Source organism: Lepus europaeus, chromosome 8 (assembly GCF_033115175.1).
Source record: "Lepus europaeus isolate LE1 chromosome 8, mLepTim1.pri, whole genome shotgun sequence".
Taxonomy (NCBI): domain Eukaryota; kingdom Metazoa; phylum Chordata; class Mammalia; order Lagomorpha; family Leporidae; genus Lepus; species Lepus europaeus.
Window position 1 is genome coordinate 80,662,992 of NC_084834.1, and position 25,709 is coordinate 80,688,700.

The 25,709-nt window shown below is 36.4% G+C and overlaps 1 pseudogene; it reads left to right on the forward strand.

Annotated features, from left to right (window-relative positions):
• The window catches only part of LOC133765308 (phosphatidylinositol N-acetylglucosaminyltransferase subunit C-like), a 200,738-nt pseudogene that overhangs the window by 64,484 nt on the left and 110,545 nt on the right, over nucleotides 1–25,709 (forward strand).

The following is a 25,709-nucleotide window of genomic DNA, read 5'->3' on the forward strand; positions in this document are numbered from 1 at the left end:
TGGATGTGGTACTACAAGAATTATGTTAGAACAAAGCTGCAATGGAGCATCCTAGGAATCATGGTTCTTGGAGGTCACAACCTGGATTAGGTGGGGCTCTCCTATACTCTACAGAGAGTTCATCATTTCCACTGACATAGATCCACTGCTCTGTCTGTTCCACTAGATTGTGATCTCCTTAAGAGAAGGAATTGTGCTTTATGTATTCTAACAGGATGCCTGTTACAAAGCAGGAAGCTTAATAAATGTTTGAAGAATTAATGAAATACTGCATACACAGAGTGTCAAGGGAAGTAAATCAAAGAGACAGATTTTAAAAGCCACATATGGCACAAGACAATAAAAGAAAATATGAGCTTTCAGGTAGCTATCAATGATAAAGAAGACAGATCTTTAACATTTGGCTCATATATTTTCTGTCAATAAAAACAATCCTGAAGCAAAAGAAGATGTATGAAACCTAGGGGCTAGATGCCTAAGAAAAATGAAAATGGGAAAAGGACACCATTTTACTATCTGTGCTCTGAATGTATTTAGGCTCAGCTTGCCCACATTAGTTGAATTATATTCCAATTCTAGGAATAATTTATTCTGTATGCCAGAGCATTTTAATATTTTTAAATGTTAAAATGGGATGTCTTGCATCTTGAGAGCTAGTGAGCTTTCTTCCCATGGAAAATTTTAAGCAGAGCCTGGATGTCGATTTAAGGGAGATAAGATAAAGGAAAGTCAACATCAGAGGGCAGTGGACTGGATTATATTAAGATTCCTTCTCTTCAACTCTGAAGTTCTAAGCCTACAGAAATCTTTTGAATTCATCTCTCCTAAGAGTATGGCTAAGTTCTTTCAAGTCTTTTAAGAAATTCATTATCTCTTGCTGTTAATTTTCCTTAAAGAATAAAATAATTTTAGTAGAATATAAATGTGAATGATGATTATTGCTTTATTAGGAGTTGCACTTTAATAAAAGTAATAATTTTTAGTAAATCTGATATCAAATTATAACTATGAACATGGAATCTATTATATTGTTTGATTTTTATATTGATTCTGTTCTTCTGATGATTGTGCAGTTTTGAGTAACCTACATCAGTTTTTAAATTTCACTTTACTCTTCTATAAAGTAAAGCGACACTTTTGTCATAGCATTGAAAAGAGGATTAAATGTCATAAGGCAAGAAGCCATGACTAGCAAAAATCCTGGTACATGATAATTACCTCAATAAATGTAGAGGTCTAATTGCTAAGTGTTTAAGTTTCCAGAGTTTCAAATTTTTCATCTGTGACATAGAGTAATGGGGAATCATCTCACCGAATTGTAACTTAGATTTAATGAGACAAAAAGAAGCAAATGACACAGTGCCTGACTCATACTTGTAGCTCCACAAGTGCAAGTAAATTCTTTACCTCCTTGAGAATCTTTAAGACTGTTGGAAAAACTTGCCACATTCCTAAATTTCTGACCTTAACATGTATTATTTCTGTTTCCTGATAGTCAGTTAATATGCTCTTCTAAGTGCCAAAATAGCTCTTACTTTTAAACAGCAATTCTTACTTTTTTTTTTTTAGGAACTTCAGATCTCTTAGATGTTGCTGAAATCGAGTTCCTCTTTCAAGAAATGTGCACAGGGCATGTAAAAGCATACATTTTGTACTCAATTTCAGCTAGTTTCTGGATCCTTGAAATCAGTTCATGAGCCAGTAGACTCCAGGTTAAACACCTCAGTCTTCAGCTGACACCCCAGTTGTGCATGAAGACACACAAATAATTAAAAATGGAGCCATTCCACACACATTGCTATCTGACTCTACGCACATCAGTCTTGTATTCATTTGAAGTAGTGCTATCTGGTTTAGTTTCAATGCTTCCAGAGAGCTCGTACATAATTTTTACTTTGAAGCATAACTAATACACTAAGATTCACAAGTGAGTAAAGTTCATAAACACTAATTGATATTAAAATGAGGTGAAGAAAACCTCTCTTTATGAGAAATACCATCTATGGCTTAAAGAAATCAAACCAAAATATCAACTTGTTTAAATAAGGACTATAGAATGGGTAAGAGAGAAGTCAAGAACTCTAAATTAATAAACATAGAAAATAAATATGTGCATACATATTCAGAGAATAGCTTACCTAATTCAAAGCAACAAAATGCAATTTTCCACTTCCCTGGTTTTGAGCTTTGATTGAGCCACTCTTTACACTTCTTCCTTCCTTAGCTGTCACAGATCTCATTGCACAAGCTAGGTAATCAGAAGCTACTTAAAGGTTTGGAAAAAGGTGCAGTTTTGGAAAATGGTTTTCTCCTACTTCCCATATATTTTGTCAATAGTAAAAAATACTAGGTATCTAGGCTGTCAATACTCTTCTCTCCAAATTACTGATTTTTAAAGTTACTAAGAAAAGAAAAATAGCTTCTTTTAAATAGACACATAGATAAATATCTATTGCCCAGAAAACATAGCACATGTGTTCGGAACTGTTCAAAACAGTAAGTAGAATTATTCTAGAATGGCTTAATAAGTAATTTTGTTGTGTATTCAAAGGCTCACTTTTCTCATAATATGACATCATGAATTTTGTATTATTATAGCACCAAATCAGGACTTCTGAGATTGGATGTTATCCATTGTCTATATCATATATTAGGGAAGTCTCATGCATTTTTAAAAATATACCCCCCCCCGAAATGTTTTCAGTTCAGCATCATTTCAGAAGCCGGGTACTTAAAAAGAAGTTTACTATCAAATGCCTTTAACATAACTCCAATAAAATAGTTAAGTGTAATATAATATATTATTTTTTTTAGTTTTTACTCTATTTTCAACTTAAGGTTTTAGAACTTATACCAAAAGAAACAAATACTATCTTGTAAAAATATATGGCCAGGTTTGGTGGTCAAATTGGATACTAATTCTGGCCCTATCATTTATTATTTTTGAGACTTTACAAACTTGTGGTCTGACCCTAATCTTTAGCCTTATCACTAGGACCTGAACTGCAGAACTGGCTTCATGGTTGAAGTAAATTACTCAAACAACAGCATCAAGAAGCCCATTTGATCAATATAACATTTCGATCTAAAAAATATGTGCAGACTCACATTGATTAGTTTTTGAATAATTGTAATTAACTTAAAAGTAGCTATATTGTAATGGAATGATTTTTATTTACAATTTAGAAATTACTACTCCTATGCATCATTTATATTTTTATACAATTTCAGAATTTAGCACTGTTTTAATGCTGCTACATGAGACTCATCTGGGTTTTTAAAAAGTTCTTTCTTGAATCCTTGCTCCTCAGAATATGATCTGGGGACACGCAAGATCAATAGCCCTGCCCAATTGGGATTTATCCAAGGGATGCAAGGATGGTTCAACATAGGCAAATAAGCAAATGAAAATTATGACTTTCAAGACTATAGGGGAAAATATTCCGAAGTATTGCCTAAGCCAGTATAATTCCAAGATGCTATCCAATCACAGGTTTCCACTGGAAAACATTTCAGATAAATTTGGGTTTATTATCACATTGTTCTTTTCTCCACAGGAAGAATCAGAGAAAATTCTTATTAGCTACATCTGATGGGAAATATTTATCAGTTATTTAGTGACTAATAGGTTTTTAAAATTACTTTTGAATTAGAACATCACCATATGCTTTCAAGAGTTCCTAAAAATATTTTTTAAAATCTAATTCACTTTACAAAATCTTTTAAAAGTTTTATGTCTCAGGCAGAGAATATCCGCAAGGAAGTTGTTTCCAGAAATCTGTACTTGGCATGGTAAGTCCTATCTAATTACTGAGAAATGCTTATGCTGAGTGTGGGGTAACCACACAAGTGATTCTAAGAATTATGCCTTGGTCTGGAACATTTCCACCTGATGCAATAGCCCTTAAATAGCAGGAAAAAAGGAAACCTTTTATCAACACAATGTATGATTGAAACCATAAGAACATATATCAATTAGAAAATCTGATGCTGCACAAAAAGGAATGCTCAGTCTCAAGCTTTTAATTAACATGCATTTACTTCTCAACAATTTATTTTGTCAACGTCAGGTTAACTTGGAGGCAAAGAGTAGCAGGGATGAAAAACATAAGAAAAAATATACTAGAGCAAATCGGAAGCTTGAGAAAATGCCACCTTTCATTTTTTTCCTCCAGTGTGCATTGGGAAATACATATGTTATTTGATTTTTGCACATGGAATAACTTGTTCCAAATAGCAGAAAACTAGTGCATTAAATATTTCTTGTTCAGTGCATCGTACCTTTGAAAATGTACAAGGGCTGCTGTGATTTGGGGTTTGTACTTTTGAAACACTAAATTGGGTATGATATAGGGTAGAAACTGTGAGGTGAGGGAAAAAACATTATAAAAGAATAGGCAAGATGCAATACTTATTTTTATATGTTTATGTAAGAAGGTGCTTCTATTTTCATAAAGATTTTATACCTTATGTACCTTTTCCTGATATTGTTTCATTTAATTGCTATTTTGAAGTGAGTAGATGAAGATAGAGTGCTCTCATATGACTTAACCGAGGTCATATTGGAATTTGGATCTGGGAATAAAGCTCAGGTCTTCTCACTGCGAATTTTGCTGCTGGCCTGCTACAGTGATTATGATAGTGGAACAAAAATGCCTGACTAAAATATATAACAATAATAGATGCCATTAATTCTGTGCTTCCCATGTGACAGACACAGATTGAAGTGCTCTTATTAACTGAATTCATCCTTAGAACAATACTACAAGTGGAAAACATATGGTCTATGTACAAAGTATAGCACAGATAATGGTCAGCTGGGAAACGGTGGAGTGAGATTTGAAGTCACATCACTGATTCTAGAATCTTCGCTGTTAATCTTTCACTAACACAAAACTGCATGAACTTGCTTAGCTCAGTGTCTGACACTGTATCAGATTTCCAAATAACTGCTAGCTACTCTCAATACTAATACTTAAAATTGGCTCCAGTAGATTGAGTTTATTTACAATCATGGCACTTGCATTGTTGAAAAACTACATTCAGAGGTTGAGAGTTAAATACATAATTGATTAATATTTAAAATGTTTGGTATGTATCTTTCAGTTATATATTGAACATGGCATGCTAGAACTAAAAAAAGTTAAAAGAATAATAAATTTCTCTTGAATACTATCAAAACAAATAAGAATTGGACTTGCCCCAAATGGTAGAGTTAGAAATGTGCCAGGGGATTCCAATACAATCCCATCAAGGTTGCATGTTCCAATGCCATTTCACTAGTCCAAGTGATCAATTTCAGTTCAAAATTGATCACACTGATAGGTCTAAGAGTCAAAGGGATCACATAAACAAAACTCATGTCTGCTAATGCTAACTGATAGAATCATAAAGGGAAAAACCGATCCAACATGGGAAGCGGGATACACAGCAGACTCATAGAATGGCAGATGTCCTAAACAGCACTCTGGCCTCAGAATCAGCCTTTAAGGCATTCGGATCTGGCTGAAGAGTCATGAGAGTATTTTAGGCATGGAAAGCCAAGACACTCTGGAAAAAAACAAACAAACAAACAAAACTAAATGAAAGATCTCTGTGAGTGAGATCCCAGTGGAAAGAACAGGGCCATCAAAGAAGGAGGTACCTTTCTCTGAAGGGAGGAAAGAACTTCCACTTTGACTATGACATTGTCAGAATAAGATCAAAGTCGGTGAACTCAAAAGGCTTCCATAGCCTTGGCAACTCATGACTAAAGCCTAGGGAGATTACTGATGCCATTAGTAAGAGTGTCAAATTGTTAAGTCAACAACAGGAGTCACTGTGCACTTACTCCTCATGTAGGATCTCTGTCCTTAATGTGTTGTCCAATGTGAAGTAATGCAATAACTAGTACTGAAACAGTATTTTTCACTTTGTGTTTCTATGTGGGTGCAAACTGTTGAAATCTTTACTTAATATATACTAAACTGATCTCCTGTATATAATGATAATTGGAAATGAATTTTGATGTGAATGGAATGGGAGAGGTAGCAGGAAAAGGGAGGGTTGCGGGTGGGAGGGAAGTTATGGGGGGAGAAAAAGTCATTGTAAGCCATAAACTGTACTTTGGAAATTTGTATTTACTAAATAAAAGTTAAAAAAAAAAGATAACATGCAGCAGGCTATCAGACTAGAATAGCCTTTTCCTTTGGAAAAAAAAGTCAAGAACACAACATCTAAAACTATTACTTTTTTAAAAAAATATTTATTTATTTATTTATTTGAAAGGCAGAGAGAGAAAGTGGGAGAGAGGAAGAGAGTGAGTTGTTCATCCAGTGGTTCACTCCCCAAATGGCCACAAAGTTCCAAGCTTCGCTGATTGAAGCCAGGAGCCAGGAACTTCTTCCAAGTCTCCTATGCAGGTGCAGAGGCCTAAGGACTTGGGCCATCTTCTACTGCTTTCCCAGGTCATAGCAGAGAGCTGGATCTGAAGTGGCACAGGCAGGACTTGAACAGGTGCCCATATGGGATGCCAGTACTGCAAGCCATGGCTTTACCCACCACACCACAACACTAGCTCCTAAAACTATTCCTTTTAAATAATAAATAATTTATATAGTCATTCCCTAATAATTTATACAGTCATTCCCTAAGAGGTAAGTAATTTTTTAATGTACCGTATACAAATTTCAGTGTGTCTCATTCACATATCACAAAACTGAGACTCCATTGCTAAGATGCTCACTCAATACAATTGCTAAGTTTCTGAATGTAGTCAGTCTGGCTTTAAAGTCTGTGTGGATAATTCCAAAGAAAACAGTGCCTCTGCTTCAGTCTATTTGTGATGCTATTACACAAAATCATAGACTGGGTAATCTATACATGGCAGAAATTTATTGCATACTGGAGGCTGGAAAGTTCAAGATCAAGGCCCTGGCATTAGGGTGTCTGGGGGTGGGGGCTTCTTCCTGTGTCCTTGCAAAGCAGAAGAAAGAGGGCAGAAAGGTTTACCTAGCTCCCTCCAGCCCTTTGATAAAGTCACTAAACCCATTCATCTTCATCCTCCTAAAAACTCCATCTTTGAACACTATCACATTGGGGCTTAAGTTCCCACATATGAATTTTTGGAAGACACATACATTCAAACCCTAGTAACAAACAATACCAACAATACCAGAATCTCAGTAGCAACAAAAAATTAATATGTTAGTTAGTAAATTTTTTGATCATATTTTGTTTCCTTCTAGAAAACCTGGAAATTATGACCTCAAGAGGCTTGTGGTTCCAGGTGACAATCAGCGAATAGTTAAGTATTAGCTTGCTCCTCTAAAGAACAAGAGCACAGGTATTCAGTTTGCAATGTTGTGGAATCCCTCGCTTGAATCAAATGCCATTTGTTGCTGTACATAGAATGTGTAATAAATGAGACTTGTAAAATATTTTGTGTGGGCCTCTGAATTTACAAGGCCTAAAGCCCACCAGATTATTATCAAGACCCTTCTGTCAGGTTCTATTTGCCTCTCAATCAGAAAAATTACTTGTAGCTTAGACAGCACCTTTCTTAGCTCCTCTAATAATGACTCTGTCCTTTGTTCTAGGCCCTGTCTAGTGCACTTGGGCCTCATTCCTTTGTAATCATAACCTCTACTCTACCACCAATGGCTCTACTCCCAACCTGTGTGTACTGGTGGTCCTCTTCCCCACTTAATGCTGTATAATTGTTCAAACCTGGTAAATGCCACTCTTAGGATCATTGGTTACTATCCTCACTCTGTCTTTTATGACCTTGTCTAAATATGATCAGAGTCGGCGAACTTGGAAGGCTTCCATAGCCTTGGCAACTCATGACGACAGCCTAGGGTGGTTACTGGCGCCATAAACTAGAGTGTCAATTTGTTGGGTCAACAACAGGAGCCACTGTGCACTTGCTCCTCATGTGGAATCTCTGTCCTTAATGTGCTGTACATTGTGATTTAATGGTATAACTAGTACTCAAACAGTATGTTTCACTTTGTGTTTCTATGTGTGTGCAAACTGTTGAAATCTTTATACTAAATTGATCTTCTGTATATAAAGAGAATTGAAAATGAATCTTGATGCAAATGGAAGGGGAGAGGGAGCGGGAGAGGGGAGGGTTGCGGGTGGGAGGGAAATTATGGGAGGGGGAAGCCATTGTAATGCATAAGCTGTACATTGGAAATTTATATTCATTAAATAAAAGTTAAAAAAAATATTTTGTGTGAATTATTGTAGGTGGGTACTATATCTGGGATTCCAAAAGTGGGATACTTTTTATTACAATAAATGTTAATATTGATTGATATTTTATTTATTTAATTCGTTTTTGTTTAATTTTTAATTTTTAGACGATAATGCAATGCTTGCTCATATTTAAGTGTTACAATGCAACTTTTCGAAACAGAAAAATCTTCAATTCATCATACCAGGCAACCAGACTTCCAATTAATTTCCTCATGTTTTCTTTGAGTTTGAAGTGCACCAGCTTTCCTCCTCCAGGACTTCGTGCAGGACATTTTACATCATCATGACCCACAGTTGCCCCATTGTGCTGCAAGATAGCAGCTCTTATGTTGAACCAATTGTGTTTTAGTACCCATTGCCCAAGTATCTCCTTCCTCCTCTGCAACTATTCCCGGCTTCTAGTAATTACTATCATGGATATGTATATTTATGTTTATATGTATATGTATAAACATTATTATTTAATTTTAACTTCCACATATGAAAGAGAGATATGATGTTTGTCTTTCTGTGTCTGCTTATTTTACTTAACTTGATGATCTCAAATACCATCCATTTTGTAATAAATGTCAAGATTTCATTCTTGGGGCTGCACTGTGGTATAGCAGGCTAAGCCTCCACTTGCAGCACACATCACATATGGGTACCGGTTCAAGTCCCGGCTGTTCCTCTTCTATTCCAGCTCCTTACTTATGGCCTAGGAAAACAGTGGAAGATGATCTAAGTGCTTGGGCCCTTTCACCTGCATGGGAGACTGGGAAGAAGCTCCTGGCTCTTGGCTTCGGGTTAACTCAGTTCCAGCCATTGCAGCCATTTGGGGAATGAACCAATGGATAGAAGACCTTACTCTTTGTCTTTCCCTCTCTCTGTAACTGTACCTCTCAAATAAATAAATAAATGTCTTTATTTAAAAAATAAACAAACCTGTCTACAGGAAACAAAAAAAAAGTCTTTCTTTCTATGGCAGAATAACACTCTATGAGGTATAAATATCATTTTCTATATCTGCTCTTCTGTTGATGGACACTTGGGTTGATTCCATATTTTGACTATTGTGAATAGTCCTGCTTTGAACATGGGGATACGGGTACATTTTTATTTTGTTGATTTCATATTCTTAGGCTATATATATATACACAGTAAGTGGGTAGCTGAGTCAAATGGCAGATTTATTTCAATTTTTTTTAGGATTCTCCATACTGTTTTCCAGAATGGCTATACTAATTTGCATTCCTACCAGTAGAATATAAGAGTTTCATTTTCTCCACATTGTCACCAGCATTTGTCATTTTTTGCTCTTTTGTTTAAAATAACCATTCTCTCTATAGTAATATGATACCTTGTGCTTTTTATTTGTATTTCCCTGGTGGCTGATGATATTGAACATTTTGTCATGTATTTGCTGGGCATTTGCACTTCTTAGTTTGAGAAATGTCTATTTAGATATCATGTCCAATTTAAAATTGGCTTTTATTTTGTTGTTGAATTTTCTGAGTTCCTTACATGTTCGAGATATTGGTTGTCAAATGAATAATGTGTATATGTTTTCTCCCTCCCTTTTTGTTGGTTATCTCTTTGCACTATTGATGATTTCCTTTGTTGTGCAGAAGTTGCTTTTTTTTTTTTTTTTTTTTTTTTTTTGGACAGGCAGAGTGGACAGTAAGAGAGAGAGAGAGAGAAAGGTCTTCCTTTTTCCATTGGTTCATTCCACAATGGCCGCTGCGGCCAGCGCGCTGCAGCTGGCGTGCTATGCTGATCCAAAGCCAGGAGCCAGGTGCTTCTCCTGGTCTCCCATGCGGGTGCAGGGCCCAAGGACTTGGGCCATCCTCCACTGCCCTCCCAGGCCATAGCAGAGAGCTGGACAGGAAGAGGAGCAACCGGGACAGAATCCGGCACCCTGACGGCGACTAGAACCCCGTGTGCCGGCGCCGCAGGTGGAGGATTAGCCTATTGAGCCGTGGCGTGGGCCATAAGTTGCTTTTATTAATAAAATCCCATTGGTCTATATTTGCTTTTGTTGCCTGTAATTTTGGGATCTTACTTAAAAAGCCACTTCCTGTATCAATCTCTTAAAATGTCTCCCCATGTTTTATTCTAATAATTTCATAATTTCAGTCTTAAAATTTTTATTTACATATGTTTATTTATTTAGAACTTGGATTCATTTTGAGATGATTTTGTGTAAGTTGAGAGGTAGGGATCTTGGTAGGCATTTTATATTCTCTAAATGAAAGATACTGTGTCATGGTAGCTGGTGTATACTTTCACTTTCAAATAGGACAATCTATAAATGGAGTGTAACAGTCACAGAGTGGCTGCAGATATTTTGCTCTCTCTTCAAGCTTCCTTTCTTAGCTCTGTTTCTGGGAATATTGAATAAAGCAGTGGGAGCTATGGTTCTCTGCTCTCTGCTTCCTGGCCAGACCCTTTATCTTACTATTTCTCCAGAACTTGTTAGATGATCCTTATAGTTGGTTCTGAAAAAAAGTGAAGCTTGATTAATTTGGAAACAGTTTTCTATGTATGAGGATGATCATCTTACTCTTGCTGCTCCCATATTTTCTGAACATGAGGCTTCAAACAAAATTTTAGAATATGATTTTTGTCTGTGCAAAGCTTTCACATGGTTTTTAAGACATTGAACTATATATTATTGTTGTTTAATTGTGTTTGTATATGTATGTTAAACAGAGAAAAGCTGAAAGAAGAAAATCCAGCTTTCTTACATTCCTCAATATTATTTGCTTCCTCTAATGTTAACATGTGACTGTAATATAGTGGTCAAGAAAATAAAGATTGGATCAATAACATTAATTAACACATAGACCTCATTTGAATTTCATAATTTTTCCAGCTGATATCCTTTTCTGGTTCTATCATATTCAGGATCATGTAGGTATGATTTCTCCTTAGTCTGTCCTGGTCTATAATAGTTCCTCAGTCTTCCCTTATCATTCATGACCTGAGACTTTTGAGCATACTGACCAAATATTTGGTTTTCTTTTGTGGCCCTTCTGTCATCCTCCCACATGCATGTGTCCCTGTGAAAGATTTATACAGGTTGATTATCCTATTCTTGAAATACTAAAAACCAGAAAAGTTTTACTTTTTTGATGTTAGGATATTTCCATAAACATAATGAGATTTCTTACCGATAGGGCCCAAGCATATATATGAAATTCACTTAAGTTCTATCCACACCTTATACACATATAGCCTGAAGGTAATTTTATACAGTATTTGTGATGCACCTCTGTTTTGACCAAGACTTGTCACATGAAGTCAAGTGTGAAATTTTCCACTTGTGACATCATATCATTGTTTGAAACATTTTAAATTTGTTTTATATTTCAGAATTTTGGACCAGAGTTTCTCAATCTGTACCAGGTGCCACAACAGTTTGTTGAAGTAAGTTCATGTAGGTGAATTTAGCTAGATGTGAACTATAATTTCCAAGCAGAAGACTGAGTTAATCTGAAGTTAGGCATCTAGAACTCAATCTGGGGACCAGGATTGTGATGCCGTTGGTTAAGCTGCCACTTGGGATGCCAGCATTGCATAATGGAGTGCCTAGTCAAGTTTCAGCTCCTCTGCTTCCTATCCAGTTCTCTGCTAATTTGCTTGTGAAGGCAGCAAAAGGTGGCCTAACTTAGATCTCTGTCACCCATGTGGGAGACTCAGATGAAGTTCTTGGTTCCTGGTTTAATTGTGGCCTACTCCAGCAGTTATAATCACCTGAGGAGTGAACCAGTAGATGGAAGATCTCTCTCTCTATGTGTGTCTGTGTGTGTGTGTGTGTGTGCCTCTCTGATGCTCTGCTTTTCAAAAAAAAAATCTTTAAGAAACAAAACTCAATATTGGTTACCAACGTGGATGGCAGGTACCTTTGTATCTGGGCCATTTCCTGTTGCTTCCCAAGTTGTGCATTGGCAGGAAGCTGAAATCTGGAGCAGAACCAGGACCCAAACCAAAGCACTCTCATACATGTTGAGGGCATCCACAGCAGTGTACTAAGTGCTACACTAAATACCCACTTATAAAATGTAATTTTGAGGGGTTGGTAAAGAAGATATGTCTTTAGAGTTTATGTGGTGTTTGTATGGAGAAGAGTTCAAGAGAAGCAGGATATCTGTTGTTGTGGGAGATCTTGTTGGACAGATAGGTATAAATTGTTTTTCAGTCCTCTCCCTGCAATTTGTTAAGATTTCACAGTATGCATTTTTTTTTATTTTCAGGTTTTACAGACTGTAACAGACATCCCTTGTGAACTGCAAAGAGCAATATGATTAAAATGGGAAAAATTTCCTTCACCTTATGAGGACAAGTGGGAAAGAGAACAAGTGCATTGGAAAATATGGATTCATATAACATCCATTAATTCCAGGTGAGCATAGGTCTATCTCTATGGCTGTACTGAGTATGAAGGAAGATGTAATATAATTAATACTTGGCATTTAAAAAAAGATTTTCTTTTTTGAAAATAGGTTCACTTGTAAGAGGTCCTTCTGTGACTCATCGTGTTATTATGATGATTCAACAGTGTTCTGTGAGGAAGCATTAGATCAACTGAACTTGTGAGAGAAAAGTGAATTCTCCCTCAATCCTACTTTATTTGGCTGTCTGGAAATTTCCTTTACATGATAGGTACACAAAATAAAATTGTGATGATGACAATGAAGAGGTCAGTGCTTGTTTAAACGATGTGAAAATAAAGTGATGTTCATAGTGTTTGAACAACTAAAAAAAAAAAAAGGAGAGATGGGGACAATGAAAAAAGTGCAGCGATACAAGTGCATGTATTGGAAAAGCAATAACTTACCACTTATTGAAAGATTCAATGTGAAGGGAAGTGTCCTAAAGTCACAATACCATCCAAGTTTATAAAGGTCTAAACTTGTTTTATTGATTTTGTGTACTTTCATGTAAGTGACAGGATACTTGCCATCCTTTATAGATGGAGATATTAAGATACAGTAGTGGAGCTCTACTTAGGATAAAATGACATAGCACACAACAGGAAAGGTTGTCATGAAAGCTATTTTCTCTTATTGTTAGATTCTCTTCTGAGGAATGTGCCAACTGCTTGCAGCATTGTATCTGAGAATGTCCAGAGTCTAAATTGATCTAAAAACATTCTTGTTCTCTAAGTCAAAAACCATGTAATGACAAATGATTTAAAAATTCAGGATCACTATTTTACCTTACCTGAATCCAGAAGCATGATGATTAGTGACTCCTAGTTTCCCAGCAACTTCCCTATTGCGTCTTCATTCTTACACTCTGCCTGCATAGTTACATGTTTCCTTCTTCTACATCAATTCTAAAAGACAAAGGACAACATATGATTTCATGTTAATGGAAATTTACCCACATTTTGAATGTACCTTGAATTAATAACCTAACAATAAAAAAATCACTTACTTTTCTTGTGGACAAGCTTAATGCAAGCTTTCTACTAAGTGCTTCCCATCATTTTCAATTAACATAAATTTTAAGTCCAATTTCATATGTATTAGCATAGTTAACTTATTTCAAAGAACTTCTTTCTTTGAGAAGTCCTGTACAGATAATATGTAAAACACTTGTCAGACTCTCAGTTGAGTATCCGAGACTTGTTTTCTTTCATAGAATAGAATCCACACCTGTAAGGTCAAACTCAGCTTGTTTTGAAAACTAGGCAAGCTCCAAGTCAATCAAGTCCCATCATTTATTATTTCATTAATTTTTCATGAAGAAAAAAGTTCTAAATTATTTGAGAATTTGCCCACAATTAGAGCTCGGAGTTAACTATCAACTAAATGTTTGTTAAATAATATATTTATAATAAATTTCTAAATCAAATCTTGTTTTCTCATATTTTGAAAATATGTTTCATTAATGTTAATGTATTCTGAGTTTTCTGGTTTTAATGAATCTTTCTGAAATAGTCTACAGCTTGTGTTTTTGCTTTTTAAATAACTATTATAATAAACATGCAGTACTATGTCAAATTCTGTAGCTTTACTTTATCACAACACAGGTGCTGTAAGGAAACTAATAATAATATTGAACATCCATATGAAGATATTTAGTAAATTGAACAGAAGCTCAATAATTATCTGTCAGAAAGATGACATTTACTATTAACTTCAGAGTATGGCAGAATGAGCTGAGGATCTGTGACAAGATGTTGACCAGTTCTACTCAAACTTGAACTGGTAGTTTCTAGGTTTAAAATCAGTCAGTCAGAGTAATGACCCAGGAATCAGTATCTGGGGTCCAGAGTATAGCAGTGGGTAACATAGCTAAGGGAGTTAATACTAATTCTAAGAACGCATAGTATCACTGAGCACACATGCGAAGGCAGTTACCATTCTAAACTCTTTAGAAATGTGTAGATGAGGCAGAATTCTTGACTTTCATATGTCTTCATTTAGTTCTCAGATACCTTTCTGAGCTCTAGTAACTACTCCGTTGAGTATGGAATGAAAAGACTCTGAAAAGTTAGTTCTTCTACACATTAGATTGAACTAGGGGCACAACTTCATTTGGATTCTATTTTTTCTAAAAAATTCAACTTTAAAACCATTATAAGTCTTAAGGGATACAGCATTTAGACAGAAAGATCCAGCTCCAGCCCCAATTTACATGCCATGTTAATGGTTACACAGATGAGATGGCTTATGAAGGGAGAGGAAATACTGTAGGGGAATTTGTAAGTTGAAGAGAGATTCAAAACTGAAAAGTTAAAGTCCTTCATTTGAAGCAGGGCATGGTTCAGTGATGGGCCCAATTAGCCAAAGAATTGTCAGAGACCATTAGACAAGAGGAAAAAGAGCCTACACTGCCTGGGAGAGTTAGGCAAGTTCTAGGGCAGAGATAAATATATCATTGAACAACGGGTATTATGTTCCAAATATCAGAATGAGAAGCAACATGATATTTATGTGTATATTTATCTATTCAAATATGAAACATGAACAACACAACTGATTTCTTAGACATTAGGCTAAATCCTTATCCAGAGATTTATTTTTAAAAGTTGAAATAATGTAGACATGAATACAACTAATTTTTTTTTTGCTTTTTAACTTTTCTCAGAAGAAAATTGTCTTTCAAAGAATTTTCTGTGTTGTATTAATGAAGTAAAACTAAATATGCTAGGCAACACTTACTAAATACATATTATTATTTGATTTTTAAAGTTACAATTAAAATTCAATAGAAATAATAATATTGAAATATATTCCTGGGGCCAGAGCTGTGATGTTGCAGGTAAAGCTGTTGCCTGCAATGCCAGCATCCTTGTGGGCGCTGGTTCAAGTCCTGTCTACTCTAGTTCCAATCCAGCTCTCTACTATGGCCTGAGGAAGCACTGGAAGACGGCCCAAGTTCTTGGGCACCTATACCTATGTGGAAGAACCAGAAGAAGCTCCTAGATCCTGGCTTTGGATTGGCGTAACTCTGGCCAATGTGGCCACCTGGGGAGTGAACCAGTGGATGGAAGACCTCTCTTTGCTTCTCCTTCTCTCTGTGTGTAACTTTGACCTTCAAATAAATAAATAAAACTTTTAAAAAATATATTCTTATGTCATGCACAAATAATATACAGCATTTTAAGAGCCTGTGTTTCCCACAATGTGTATTTACATTTATCTATTTTTTCCCAATACTGCAGAAAATTTTTCTTCCCTATGTTTTTACTTAATATGACCATATAAATATTTATACATTTTAGGGGCCCTTCATTTTTAGAATATTATTGAGGGATTTCAATATAAGAGTATCATTCTTATATTTAAATTTTAAAAAGATAAGTCTTAGGGTGAGTATTTGGCATAATGGATAAGATGCTGGTTGGGATATCTATACCCCATATCAGAGTCCTTTAATTCAAGTCTTGATTCCATTCCTGATTCCATCCTGATTCCAACTCTCTTTTAAATGCACACTCTGGAGGCAGCAAGAATGACTTAAGTAATTGGATTCCTATTACCTACATAAGAGACATAAATTGCATTCCAGGCTCCTGGCTTTGACCTTGGCCCAGCCCTAACCATTGAAGACACCTGGGGAATGAACCTGTGACTGGCATGTTTCTCTTTGTCAGTGTCTCTCTGTCCCTCTTCCTTTTACACACACACACCCATGCATACACACACACACAAGGACACACACAGAAACGTGCACATGGTGAGTCCTATCTTCCTAATGGAATAAAGAAATGGATATAGAGATATTAAGTGGATACTGGTTACTATGCATTTTTGCAAACCTAGGAGATATGTTATAGCAGTAAGAAGACCATTAAAAATCAACATCTAAAATAAATCAGGAAGGAGATAAAATAAGAAACCATGAGGATGGACACAGTGAATGATAACATATTTATTAAAACACATATCCATGTCAAATGTATTGGAATGTAAAATATGACTACAATAAAATTGATTATTTGAAATGAGTATCTTACTTCTTTGCACAGAAGAAATGTTTTATAATGAAGGAAGAACTTGGGTATATAATGATCATTTGGCCGGCGCCGTGGCTCACTAGGCTAATCTTCCGCCTGCAGCGCTGGCACCCCGGGTTCTAGTCCTGGACGGGGTGCCGGATTCTGTCCCGGTTGCTCCTCTTCCAGTCCAGCTCTCTGCTGTGGCCCGGGAGTGCAGTGGAGGATGGCCCAAGTCCTTGGGCCCTGCACCCACATGGGAGACCAGGAGGAAGCACCTGGCTCCTGGCTTCAGATCTGCGCAGCGGACTGACGGCAACGTGCTGGTAATAGAGACCACTTGGGGGATGAACCAACGGAAAAAGGAAAACCTTTTTGTATGTCTCTCCCTTTTTTTCACTGTCTAACTCTGCCTGTCAAAAAAATTAAAATTAAAAAGGAAAAGAACCTATGATATTCAATAAAATTCTTCATACTATTTTAAAGCAAAATAGTGTTAATAAATATCTCAGAGCTGATGTTAGATAATTTGAAAACTATCTACAGAGTCAAAAGAAAAATAGGGAACTCAAGAGATGGAAAAATATGTAAAAAATAAAATTGTGCTTCTCTGTGGGCTTCACTTTCACCATAATGACATAGTTTTGTGAAGCAAATTATTTGTGTCCTTTTTTGTGCATCACCACCAAAATAGAACCTTCATTCTCAATTACTTTGTTCAGATGATATATTTTGTCAAGCTAAAAACAAATTAGTCTAATTTTATTCTTTAATTCCAGGGAATTATTTTCTATTCTGTGACTCTTCTCTATTTTCTTAATACTCCTACCAAATGAAAGAGTTCTCCATGGAAACATGTAACTCAATCATAAGCTAATTTTTGACATAGCTCTCTCTTCCTTTATTGAACATAGAAAAATTTTGAAAGTCTCCAGGGTGAGAGATAATCAATGAATAAATGAACACTGAACCAGAAACCTATTACTTGAATTTTAGGTTCTAGTCTACACCTAGTGCAGTATGATCCTAAGCAAGCCTTTGATTCTCTTTGAGCTTCAATTTCCTGATTCTAAAACTGAATCCTTCCCTAATATAGTTGTTAAAGGATGAACTCGAATGGACATGGATATTAATCTCTTTGTAAAGTGTCACTTTTGTCTGGCAAGGTATTTTCTTACTATCATCTGTGGTTATACATAGTGCAGAGATATGGGTGGATAAAATTATTACATAAAATCTTTGGCCTCTGATCAAACCAGATTAGGTTGAAACAATGTGAAATTTCAGAATTGTGATTAGTCCTTGCTTCAGGGCTCTGAGTGCTAACACCAGGGACTGTCAATCTAATGGATTCTTGCCCAGAAGTTCTCTTCCTGGGAACATCTTAGGCTCCGCCTAACTTGAAAGAGCCAGCATCTATCTGCCTTCTTTATTTCTACTTAAAACCTGGGACCTTTGTACATAGTACATTTCTGAAAATCTGGGCTTAAAATATCAAGAATGTCATACTGAGAAGCATATTCCAAAAAAAATTAACACTGGTGTTAGCATATGCCACAAATTGAAATGATTTGGCAAGAAGGAATATATGCAATATATATTTTTATGTTACCTTATTCAATAGTTCATATATTTACAAAAACAGTTCTGGAGTAGGTGTTTTGTTCAGTGGTTAAGAGACCACTTGGGATGTCCACATTCCACATTGGAGTGCCTGTTCTAGTCTGCCTTCTCCATTTCCAATCCAGATTCATGCTAACACACACCCTGGGAAGCAGCAGAAGAAGGCTCAAGTACTTGGGTCACAGCTGCCCATGTGGGAGATATTAATGGAGTTCCTGATTTCCGGCTTTGGCCTGGAACATGCTGGTTGTAACATTTGGGAAATGAGCCAGCAAAAGGAAGACTTACTCTCTTTCTCTCTCTTTCTCTCACTTTCTTTCTTTCACCTTCCACCTCTGTTTACCTTTCAAGTAGAAAAAAATTAAATAAACAAATATATTTTAAAATTTCTGAGATTCTTCCAACAAAACATTTGAAACTGTGTCCATTTCTGCAGAATTCTGAGTCATTTCTGGTTCAATGCTTCCCATATTTAAGATCTGGCAAGCCAGTGTTATAAATAAATGAATTACCTAGGAAAACTACAAGAAAGAAAACCAGAAAATGAAGATCTTGAATCTTGGAGGAAGACGTTGCATCATGGTCTCTATATAAAGATGACCTTGATATGGAGGGAAAATAGTGCAGGAGGAAACAAAAGAGAGAAGTTGACAGTAGTGGGGACACTGCCAGGAACTGCGCCTGGCAGAGGTTGACCTTTGCTGCACCCAGTCTCTGCCAATCTGTGTCAAATTTGGCCCTTGCAACAGTCCTGCTTTCCCAGATTCCAGGTTCTGCTATCTTTTGGTAGCTAAATTTCATGTAAACAAGGACACACTGTGCAGTGTCAGATGGCTACCACTGAAAAAATATTTCCAAACCAAGGTTTTTGGGCTTTAACATTGGGGACTGAATTTTAGTGATGAGGAGAGTTTGGGGCATTTTCCATAGGACCCTTTTTATTGTGAGACTTGCCCTGTGGTATGGTTTAGAAAGATAACTTTCCAAGTCAAAATATGGGTCACTGTGAGGAGAATAAAGCTGAATAGAATGTAATTGTGAGTGGGAAATGTAATGGCACGAGTGGGCAGCTGAGTGGGTGGAACTTTGTGTATCTACCTCAACTCTAATAACCCTCTTCTACTTGCTCTTCCTTTCCTGTTTGCGTGACTACGATGCCCTGAATTCAGTTAAGAACAATTGGGTTAAATCAGTTTCCTATCCAAATAATATTAAAGTAATAATGTATGCAACAAAAGATAAAAAAGAAACGGACCTCCTTTGTAGACCTTTATTTCAAGGATGAGAAGCAGCCTGATGGAATTTATTCCTTCCTGTCCTTCCACTGTGCTTGACAAATGAAGTGACATTTTGCAGAGCCATGCAACTTTTGCTTATGCTCATCTCTCTCTTCTTCATGTTGGCGAGACATCACTGAATTCTGCTTTCAAACCTCTGAACTCCTATTCTTGGAATGACTGCTGGTCCCGCCGCAGTCAAGGGAACTCGAGGGAGCCCCGGGAAACTGCCTGCTGAGGAAATAGCTAATTAATGTAATGGACTTGAAAAAGTATTCATAATTAAAAGCTTTATTGGAGAGCGGGATGAAATCATTCACCGAGTCTTGGCACCATGTCCTCAGCAGGCATGGATACTTAGAAGCAGTCTTTTAAGCTAATCATTAATGGTCTGTAATGTAAATGTTGGATTTCATGATGATACATTTTCTCCTCTATTATCTTGAAAAGTCGGCTGCTTCTGAAGCTAAGAGGAACAGACTTGACTCATTTGATTCTTTCATGTTTCTAAAAGGAACCCATTGGAACTAGTATCTGGAGTTGTTAAACAAAATTTACAGGAGGCCCTTCTCTCACATTGAGCTCCTGTACTGGATCCCAAGAGGTCGGACCAGAACACAGTGAAGGAACTTATGCTAAATGACAGGTTATCAAACAGAAACTTTAATGTGGCAGGCAGATCTCAAAACAGACCAGGATTTCTTTTTTTTCTTTTTTTTTTTTTTTTAAGAGGAAGGGGTGGGGATTCTACTTTATCCAAGTCACTTTAATAACGAAGTCTTCTTTGCTCTAACCCTTACAGAAATGTAACCTAAATAACTTGTTTTTAACCAATCCTTTCCTTCCATTGTTCCATTTCCTTGTTTCCAACTTATAAAACCCACTGTTTTGCCATTGCCTGGTAAAGCTCCAGATATTTTGCAAGATGGAAGTTGCCTGATTCTTAGGTCACAAACAGAGCCAATTGGATCTAAAACTAAATTTGCAGCACCTTTGTTTTTTGATAGAGCATAATGTGATGCTGTCAGACGTAGTTGACCACATCGTACACCTTGTGACCCGCACAAATTCAGGAAGCCTTATTTACATAAATTGCTATGCAATTGTGTCTATAGAAGCTGCAAAATGTAATAGCCCTGATCATCAAAGCAATATTGTAATAGCACACGTATTCCTCATTCATTTTTCTTAAAAAATTATTATTTATTTAAAAAAAAACAGAGAAACAGAGGAAGATTGGCAGACAGACAAATAGATCTTCCATCCATTGGCTCACATTCCAAATGTCTGAGACAGCAAGAACTGGGCCAGGAACCTGAAACTCAACTCAAGTCTTCCAAATGTATGACAAGGACCCGAGTCCTTGAGCCATTACCTGCAGCCTTTTTAGCGTGAATGTTTGCAGAAAGCTGGAATCAGAAGCAGAGCCAAGCCTTATATTTAGGCACTCTGTAAGGAATGCAGGCATCCTAAGCAGAATCTTAACCAGTGCTCCAAATGCCAGTCCCATGACTCAGTCGTGATAATAGCTCCTCTTCCTGTCCATCAGGCTTTTCCTCCTTGGTATAATTGAAAAGACTTTGAGGTCCTAACTTACACTATTACACAATATACTTTTGAGCATTTTTCTCTTCTAGTGAACACTCTTGGTAGGATTATTAATTTAAACAGTCTATATTTGCATGTACAATATATATTTTTGATTTTTTACTTGAAAAGGAGAGAGGGAGAAAGAGGTAAACATCTTCTATGGATTGGTTCACACACCCAAAAGCTTTCAATTACTGAGTGAAGTTAGGAACCTGAAATCCAAACTAGGTCTCTCCCAGGCTCAGGAAGTGAGCCATCACCTGGGTGCCTCCCAGGTTGTCCTTTGTCAGGAAGCTGGAATTGGAAGTGGAGCCAAGACTCTAACTCAGGTACTCTGATATAGGATATGGAAGCCTCAAGTGATGTCTTAAACACTGTACCAAAAGTGCCTCTCACAATTTTATATAATTTTGTAAGCAAATAGAGATCTCTGTTTTGGAAGAAATTCGTGTTTATCATTTTAGAAGGATGCTTGGGTTTTTTGCAGTATAAAGTAACCACAGCATACTAATTTTCTCAGTTGTTCAATAGGAACATGTAGGTACTAAAGCTTTGCTGGGCATAGGGCAGTGGGGTTTATTTTGAAAATTTGTTGTTTTAAAATTCCTTTTTAAAATTTAATTGAAAGGCAGATGGATAAAAAGAGAGAGACATACAGTTTCAACAAAAGAAAGCTTCCATCGACCGGTTCACTTCCATAAAAACCTGCAACACCCAGGGCTGGGCCAGGTTGAAATCAAGAGCCAGGAACACAGTCCAGTTTTCCCACATGGGAGGCAGGAATCCAAACAATTGCATTACCACTGCCTCTTACCAGAGTGCAACTTAATTGGAAGTTGGAGTCAGAAGCCTGAACTTAGACATGAACCCTGTCACTTCCATATAGGATGTAGGTATCCCAAGTGGCTTCTTTATTATTACATGAAGTGCCTGTCCCTGTAAATCCATTTTAGCATGGCTGCTAAAATGCAAAAGCAGAAAATAAATAGGAGGTCAAATCCACCTGTAACAACTTGAACTATAAGAAGAAAAGAGTTTTTAGACAGGATCCAACACATGCTCACACAAGTACTTCTTCCATAAATTAGCCCATCTGAAGCAACGTTATAGGTGAAAGGGATATGAATCCCTCAGTATAATTTAAATATTGTTATTTTTGCTTATTCAGACTTAACAAACAACTTCTTTTCCCCTTAGAAATTCAGTGAATATTTTGAATTACTAATTAATATATTTGTCTCAAATTTAAGAAATGTATCATTAAAGGGATGGTAAAGAATAGGAGGAGAGCAAATGAATACAGGGGTTTATTAGAGTCTGTTTTGTTTGTTTCCATTTTTTCTTGCTCTCTGAAGAGATCAATAGTGAGCAATTTTCTGTAGCTTTGCTAGATAGTCACTTTTTTGAAAAGTTAACCACGGATTTTGTAGTGTTCTTTGTACATTTATCTTTATTCTAAATAGGAACAAAGAATATCCTTTTTGTTTATTATATTCATCTCTATTTTCAAAGTTCTGATGTCTACAATAGTTCTCAGATCTTTTAGTTTATATTACAATAGCAAGAAATATTTTTCAGCCTATATTTTAGAGATTTTTAATCTTGAAATGTCAGCTCATATAACTTAAAATGGAGTGGCAACGTCACAATTGTCTAAATAGGTCAGTAACTCTCTTAAAAATGCCTATTTTCCATTTCATTTTAATGAACTAGCAGAAATTAATTAGCTGGCAAGCATGTAAGAGCAGAAAAATTAGTATGCCTTGGAAACCAAAAAAAAAAATTAAAAATTAAAAAAAATAAAACTGTGCACTGACCTACAGCTGAGAGAGAACCTTGAAAACTGAAAAGAGCTGATGGGACTGGAGCATGGAGCAGAGAGTAGAGATGTGAAAGAGGGTGGAGAGGTTGAAAGATCACAAAGAATCCTATAGGACACACCAAGTACTGTGTTTTAATTTTATTCTACCTTGAGTAAGATGCTATTAAAATGTTCTAGACAGGATCTAGGTTTCCTTTAAAAAATTATTCATCATTCTGGACGCTCTGGTGCATAATAAGAAATATTAAGGCATTCCGATCTAGCTGAAAAGCCCATGGGAGCATTTCTGGCATAGAAAGCCAAGACACTGTGCAAAAAATGATCTACATGAAAGATCTCCATGAATGAGATCCCAGTGGAAAGAAGAAGCCATCTAAAAAGGAGGTATTTTTTTCTGAAGGGAGGAGACAACTTCTACTTTGATTATGGCCCTTTCTAAATACTGATGGAGTTTGTGGACTCAAAAGGCTTCCATAGCCTTAGCAGCTTATGACAAGAGCCTAGGGTGATTCCTGACATCATAAATAAGAGTGTCAATTGTTAAATCAACAACAGGAGTCACTGTGCACTTGCTCCACCTGTTGGACTTCTGTCCTTAATGATATATATTATGATAATTAACAGTAAAATTTGTCTTCAAATAGTACTTTATACTTGTGTGTCTGTGTGGGTGCAAACTTTCTTTACTTAGTATACAATTGATCTTCTGTATATAAAAATAATTAAAAATGAATCTTAAGGAAGAATGGAATGGTAGAGGCAGTAGGAAGTAGGATGATTTGGGGGTAGGAGGGCAGGTGTGGGGGAAGAACTGCTATTCCAAAAGCTGCACATATGAAATGTATATTTATTAAAAATATAAAAAATTGGACACGGTGAGATCAATTTGTAAGCAATTTTAAAAGTGAATATGGTTTGGATTACAAGGATAGCAATCAAGTGGGAAATAAATGAATGAATTGAAGGTAAATTTTGGGGCTAGCATGAGTACTGTTGCACTAGGTATGCAGAGGTAAGTGACAGAAGAATTAGAATGAGGTTCAGTTCTGTGGCTTGTGGTGCCGTTTGCTGATTTGGAGGAGTCTAAGGCAGGCAAAGTTTCAGAGAGTAAAAAATTGAGTCAAGAGTTTCATTTAGGGCATATTGTAATTTAGATGCCAGAGTCAAACTTCAATAGGTTGTGATAAGTAGATATTTGAATATATGAGCTTACAGCTGAGGTAAGATGTTTGATTTAAAAATGTAAATGCTGGAAACATAAGCATTCAGATTATATGTAATGTCATGGGAATATATGAGAACACTTCAAGGATAGAGCAGGGTCACCATAAAAGCCCAGATCAAGTGCTGAGAACTCAAGCATTTAGCATGGCAAAGGGAAGAAAAAAACTAGGATAGTGCTCATCATAGAAACCAGAATAAGAACACGTCTTAAGATGGAGAAAATAGTTGACACGATAAGAATAAAATTGTGTTTTTTAGGTTTGGAGACATGTATGATCAGTGGTGACTTGGACTACATTTGTTTCAGTCAAATGAAGGAGACACAGGTGAATGGAAGATTTTTAAAACAGACATTTCTCAAAAAAGGAAATCCACATGAAAAAATGCTCAAAATCACTAGCCATCAGGGAGATGCAAATCAAAGCCACAATGACGTTTCACTTCACCCCAGTTAGAACGGCTTTCAAATAGAAATCAATCAACAACAGATGTTGGTGAAGATGTGGGGAAAAATGGACACTAATCCACTGCTGGTGGGAATGCATACTGGTAAAACCACTATGGAAGTCAGTTTGGAGATTGCTCAGAAACCTGAATATAGCCCTACCATACAACCCAGCCATCCCACCCTTGGAATTTACCCAAAGGAAATGAAATAAGCAAATAAAAGAGTCATCTGCACCTCCATGTTTATGGCAGCTCAATTCACAATAGCTAAGATATGGAATCAATCTAAATGCTCATCAACAGAAGACTGGATAAAGAAACTATGGGATATGTACTTTATGGAATACTACACAGTAGTTAAAAAATCAGGTCATTTGCACCTGAATGGAGGAATCTGGAAAACATCATACTTAGTGAAATAAACAGGTCTCAAAGGGATAAATACCATATAGTCTCCCTGACCCATGAAAACTAACAGCACTCCTAAAAAGTAACCTGTAAAAGTGAAACTGACACTTTGAGAAGCAATTACTTAAACAGCCCTTGTCTTGACTGTCAAGGAACAGTTTATTATTTCATTTTTTGTTTTTTTTTTTCTACTTAATACCATTGGTTGAAGAATTTACTTAACATAGAGTTAATCATACGTGTATTAAGTCAATTGAAAATAGATCCCAGTTAAAAATAAGAGTGGGAATGAGAGAGGGAGGAGCTGTACAGTTCAGCACATATTCCCAGAGATTTTACCCCTAAGGGTAAAGCTATAAATTTGCCATGAGACTACAAATCCCATTAAGCTGGTTGGTACTAATCCCATTTTATGTAATAAAGTGATCATATTAAGTGTGGAACTAATCATACAGATAGGATTAAAAGTCAAAGGGATCACATACATAAGACCAAATAACAATAGGTAGAATTAAAAGGAGAGAAAGTTCCAACATGGGAAGCAGTCCACACAGCAAACTCATAGAATGACAAGTGCCCTAAACAGCACTCTGACCTCAGAATCAGCCTCTAAGGCACTCAGATCTTGCTGAAAATCTCATGAGAG